The sequence below is a fragment of the Cupressus sempervirens genome, chromosome 2 (genome assembly GCF_028749045.1).
Source record: "Cupressus sempervirens isolate cs-2001-9-10 chromosome 2, ASM2874904v1, whole genome shotgun sequence".
Lineage (NCBI taxonomy): Eukaryota > Viridiplantae > Streptophyta > Pinopsida > Cupressales > Cupressaceae > Cupressus > Cupressus sempervirens.
The window spans coordinates 89684320-89690583 of NC_143119.1; positions in this window are offsets into that span (position 1 = coordinate 89684320).

The window sequence follows — 6264 nt, forward strand, 5'->3', positions numbered from 1 at the left end:
TATGAGGAAAAAGTCCCCCCCAAAAAAGAGAAGAAGGAGACAAGGTAGTCCTCCCCCCTTAAAAGTAGTGTGTCGATTAGTGAGAAATGCTCCGATGTAGAAGTTGATCCATGACCTCTATATGATGTTCCTCCCCTGCGGAAGAAACAAAGGCAAGGGTACCTGTGAGATGTGTCCCCTATATTGAGAAGGAATCTCTATTATGATCGGTGTCTCTAAAGCCTATCCAAAAGTCCCTATGTCGATACTGTTGATGGCTTCCTCCAAAACTGATGAAGAGAAGAGAAAATCGAGCAAGGAAAGAGGTAGAACCTGTCTCAAGAAACCAACAGTCTTCTCAACTGATGAAGAGACCTCTTGCAGATGCTGTAAAGAAGAATCCACAATCACACCAATCTAGAAGGATTGATCATGTTGAGAATGTACAATAACTGTAGAAGAATCATCCTCAGCAAAGAGAAGTAATAAATCATCATGAAAGTCTCCCATATCTACTGTGTGTGACTCCAAGAATAGAACTGAAATGTATGGCAAGAAATCATCACCTGGAAGACCATGAGTACCCTGCAGTGCTGAAGTACATGAATCTATCACTATGGCAAAGGATGGAATATCCACCTCAAAAAGAAGATGAATGTCATCAATAATATCTTCCACATCTTCAATGTGAGACTCCATGAACAACTATGCAATGTTTGAAAGGAATTCTTCGCATGAAGGTGGAGTAGGAAGACATAAAGTATCTTGTTGCACTGATTTTGAAGCATCTATGGCTGAAATAGGATCAGTAGGAGCAACAGGAGCTAGAGGTGTGATCTCATCTGAAGAGGATTCAGCTACAACTGGAGGAAGAAGATCTTCTGGGAATGGAGGAATAGTTGGATCTCCATAATGCTCCCAAAGATACATCCAAAAAACATATGGATCAGATGACTTAATTTTGATCAACTTTTTCAAAACTTTATATTCCATATGTAAATAGAGAGTACGCCAAATGATGTCACGCTGATCAAAAGTAAACTCAAGATCTGGTGCATAGGGCAGTACATTATGCTGATGGAGATATCTGATAGCAAGTTGACTCCATTCATGATAGTTGTGTGGGGTCAATTCAATCAAATCTTCCTCTTCCATGATGGACCAATCAAAGAAACCTCCAAAAAAAATCAAAGAACCCCCCTTGAAAAAGATGTTGTTGGCACTTGAAAGCCACTTGCCAATTTAGGACCTATTTCTGAAAGTAGTATTTTTGTCTACAAAACCTATAATGTGATTGCAAATCTGGAAAGAAGACAAAAAAATATGCACTTTTAAAAAAAACGAAACCTGATTTGGAGTCCAAATGAGCCCATACCAAGCATTTTAAGTGGCAAAATTCGAGATTTTGAGTTGCAGAAAAATTCAAAAATAGAGATCTCAAAACACCTACACCAATGTGTAGATCATGAAATCCTACCCCAAAACAAAAAAAAATTGCTCGCGAAAAGGAGTCCGTATGAGGAAGATATCAATGTTTGAAAATCGTTGCTGCTGTTATTTTTTCTGAATCGTCGTTGTGCCTCCAAAAAACAAATGGCTCTAGATTTTGCCTCAGATATTCGATTTGGATGAAACAAAATTTGATTTAGGGGTTTTTGGACCTTCTGAATGTGATGCAAATATCAAATTTGCACCAACAAGCTTTAATCTTCACCTACAAAAAATCTCTCCTATGGCCCTATGGCTAAAATTTTTTTGAAAAATAATGTAGATCCGAAAAAATAGCAAAGATGCAGATGAAAAAAATGTAGATCTGAAAATTAAATATACATCTAAAATGATCATACCAATTTTGCAAATCGGTCCTTCGAGTTCCGGTTTGCAAAAAAAAATTGCCTCACAATCGACTTTGGCCTAAGGTAGGCAACTTTGTAGCCGATTTTCACCGAATCAGCATTTTGGATGCTATGGTGAGGTCAGATCTGATGCTGGACACTCCTAATTTCTGCGATACTCTAGAGTCAGGCTGCGATGATGAAGCAAGATGATGGTCTCGAATGGCTATGTGATGAGAAAATCTCCAAGTTGCTCTGATACTATGTAAGAATTTGCCTAAGGGCAAAATTCACCCAGGAACTAAGAACTCAAACACAAGCACACAGTAGACCAAAAATGGATATGATCAATTAATCAAAGTATGTCCAAATACATTGCTCTGTTAAGAATGTGATATTCAACACACTAGGAGTGCCTGTATATAAAGGCCTCTTAGGAAGCACCTAGAATGTCTCTAGAAACAACTAGGAGATAAGACAACTAAGCACCTTATCCAACATTCTAGATGAATAGATAAGAATGACAAAGTGTCATATGTGTGTAGAAGATTCTTGTGTTGTAGACAACATGTGCTTAAAAGAGGTGCGGACCTCTGTGATGTCTTCAAGACAACTCACAAGAGTGCACAAACTCCTAAGTGTCTCAACAATAAAATAATGCAAAATAATTAAATAATGCATTAACCTAAGTAAACTTAAGTAGTGTAATAAGTAAATACTTATTTAGACCAATAGCCATAAAAGCTCAAAATATTCTTCGAGAAGGTTGTCTAAGGTTATTTAAGACTCGTGTGTTTAATTTTGTGCCATGCTATGAAGTTTGTATAATTGAGCAATTTGCAATTTTAGTGCTTTTTCTACAAATTTGATGTTCTTCAGCCCCTTCATTATCTGCACAGACTTTTGGACTTAAAAACCCAATTAAAATGGATACATATATGTTTAAGCCAACTCATAGTGGTGGTTTGGTCTCAATTGTAGTAGAATCTAAAGATATTGGATTTTTGTGCAACTAGGTCTGAAACCCTAGGTTCAACAAGATTTCTCACAATAGTAGATAGGAAAAATCTATCTCAAAAAAGTTTTGGCATCAAAATCCCAAGGAATTTAAGAGAACCAACAAGCCGTAGCCGAGTACCCTAATAATTATGAGCAAGACATTAACACATAAGTGATCTCATAAGTGAAAATTGGATTTGTAGACTTGGTCTAAGCACTGGTTAGGAGTTAGCATAGTGTGGCAACACTGGATCTAACATTACTTTGACAAAAAATCCCAAGAAAGGCAGAGTTACTTCAATAAGTGGCCAAACATGAAAACCACATCTGACTCTTAGAAGTCCTTTAGTACTCCCAAAATTATATCCTAATCTACAATTTGTCAAGTCATTTTTTTGGAAGGAATTCATAGGAAGGAGGAAAAACTAGTTTAGGAGGGCTAATCACAACTATACCTACTACCAGGCCTTTTTGCAAAATTTGATAAAAGGGTAACAAATAGTTGGATTTATCTATTGGGTTGGATAACTAGGATCCTTGGAGTCTATCAAAGGGCTCTAGGAATCGCAAGGAATAATTTGACTAATTTCCTTAGTTAGGGTGGTTTTAGGACTCTTAAAGGGGTAGCAGTACTAGCTTATCTAGTTGCTCCTCATCAATGGTCAACGTTTCATCCCTTCAACACCATGGGCATGTCATGATGTGACCTCTTTTTCAAATATATTTTGATCAACAAGTTTGAGGGCAATATGCAATTTAAGAGGAGTGAAGATTATAGTTAATGGTATGCATCATTATTTTATGCAGATAATATGTGATGCAAGTGTGAATTTGTTGAGATAGTGGTTGTACATTGAGGCAAGTAGTATCAAACTATATTGTAGAGTATTGGTGATTGTATTTAGTTGTAGATTTAATTTTAATTTATTATTTATTAGATATAATCCTAATTCTTTTGGTAGTGAGCCTTCATTGTTCCTAGGTAGTTGACCACGCTAGCAATCAAGCTACCAATAATTACCCAGGTTGCAGTGAGAAAAACCAATAGTAAGCCTCTTGGAAAGATTACCTTAACTAGTATCACCCTAATAGGTTTACATTTCACAAGAATTAGCTTCTTTGTGGTTTCTTCCATCTTGGGCTTCTACTTAAATCTTGGAATTTTTTGTGTGTCATGCCCAGAATTCCAAGGCAAAACACAACCAACAATTTTTATTTTTTATTGATCATTGAGTTGGGGCTAGTTAACTTTATGTGATGTGGAAGAGTTTAACTTTCATATGAAATTCTACACTTCAAATTTCCAAGGAAGGACCATTTCTATTCTAACATACATTGAACATTGAGTTATAACTTAGGAGCTAGTTGGTTTATTTTCTTGAATTTCACATCTTATTTTTAAAGTCAAGTCATTACGTATAGAAATGCAAAGTGCAATTCCTATGCCAAAGTAGTTGTAATGATTCATTAGTTGTGAATATGAAGATGTTTTATAATTGTCTGAGACACTCCAATTTTTGGGTCATCTTATATGTGCATGTGTGTGTGTTCATAATCTTATGAGTCATTACATTCTATGTCCAATTCCATTCTAGTTTATTATTTTATTATTTAATTCTATTATTTTTATTTTCTATAATTTAGGTATGCCAATTTCAACAAGCTCTTGTGCATTGTCATTTTATTATATGTCTAACAAATCCTGTACCATCATTTCAACTATTGAAGATATACATATGTTTGTATTCTATTAAATTTTAATTTCTCTAGAACCTTATTATTAATTATCAACTATATAGCATTGATAGGATTATTTCCAATACACAGCTAAAATCTAAATAGTTCATATATTGATTAAGAGTCATGATCGACCTATCTACTAACTAGTCTACACCTTTCCCATAAAATCAACTTCTTACTCAATTTAACAACATCATTATACTTTACTAATGCAATTAACAATTTTAACTACCATCTTACTCTTGACTGCAAATTTAGCCATCACACTTCCAAATCCACCCCCCTCCCTACACAAAAGTAGTTTAAAAATGATAACAAAATTATTTCATTTAACAACTTGAAAAGAAAACTATCTTCCTTAACTAAAATTTTACTTCACCCTTCATATATTTCTATTTAACAAAAGGACATACTAAAATAAGGAAACTAGCTAAATTCCCTACACCTTTATTCTTATACCTTAGTCCTAACTAACTACTTTAACCTATACTCTATCCAACTAATATTCCCTAGTAGCACATAACTACATTAATACTACTCTTATATTCAAAATATTACATTCCCCAAGATAATTTATCCTACCTACTACCCCACCCAACCTACTAACTATCCACTTGACTACCTTCAAACTTTCCTCCTCCAATGCAAATTTCCAAGGCCTAAGCCCACGTGCCCCCCTTGTTTCCTAACATTAGTCCCATCTTTCTCTCTCCTAGGCGCCTAAGTAGTAAACATGATGATTAATTCTTTTCCCAAGTATGGAGATGTTGAGTTTTTAAATAAAGTGCTTTCTGACATGACAGTGGGGTCCTACTCCCTAGGTAAGATGGTGATTGGTGGGATGGGACCACTATACTCCAATCAAATTAAAGGAAATTTTAATTTGCTCATTCTTTAAGGAGAGGTCACCTAGGAAAGTTGGAGGAGGGGATTAAGTTGTAGGAGAGGATTTTGACTTATGTCAGAACAAACATTTTCCCCAAAAACTTTTTAACATGCATCAATACATATGCAAAAAGATGAGGACACCTAGGGATCTAGCACTTGAATTTTATATTTGTTTTTTTTTTGTTTGATTTGTTCAATGTTATAGGAAGGTGATACTAAATTCTCATGTGACAAACTTCAAGGCAAGATGTTTTATTTTATTTTATTTTTATTTAATATTTATATTATTTTATTATACTTATCATAATCATTTGTATATTTTTCTTAGATGTGACTTGTGTCTTATCCATTTTTTCTTTATCTATAGTTTTCTTTGAGAGATTCCAAGAATATTCCTTTGAATATTTTATAGGACTATAATAGGGAGGAATTAATTCTCCACTTTCCATACAATTTCCAGAGAGGAAATGTGTATCTATAGCAAGATTCATTTTGTCATATGGCTCATTCTTCCTATCCCTTTATGGATTCAAAACCTTGTGATAAGTGGAGTTATATTCTTCTTTGTCAACCATGGTGTTAAGATTAGTTTATGTGATGATAAATTTATGTGACTTTATACATCTCTTTAGTGTAGAAATTTTATTGGTGCTAGAGACTTGACATTTACATAGTGTCCATACATCTAAATCTAAGTAGTTTCCAAGATGAATATACTTCAAAATGAGATTATTTAGTTTCAAGAACATATTGAATTCAATTCCTATGCATACATAATATCTATTAAGAAACTTCATATTTTATTTCACCAAGATACATAACT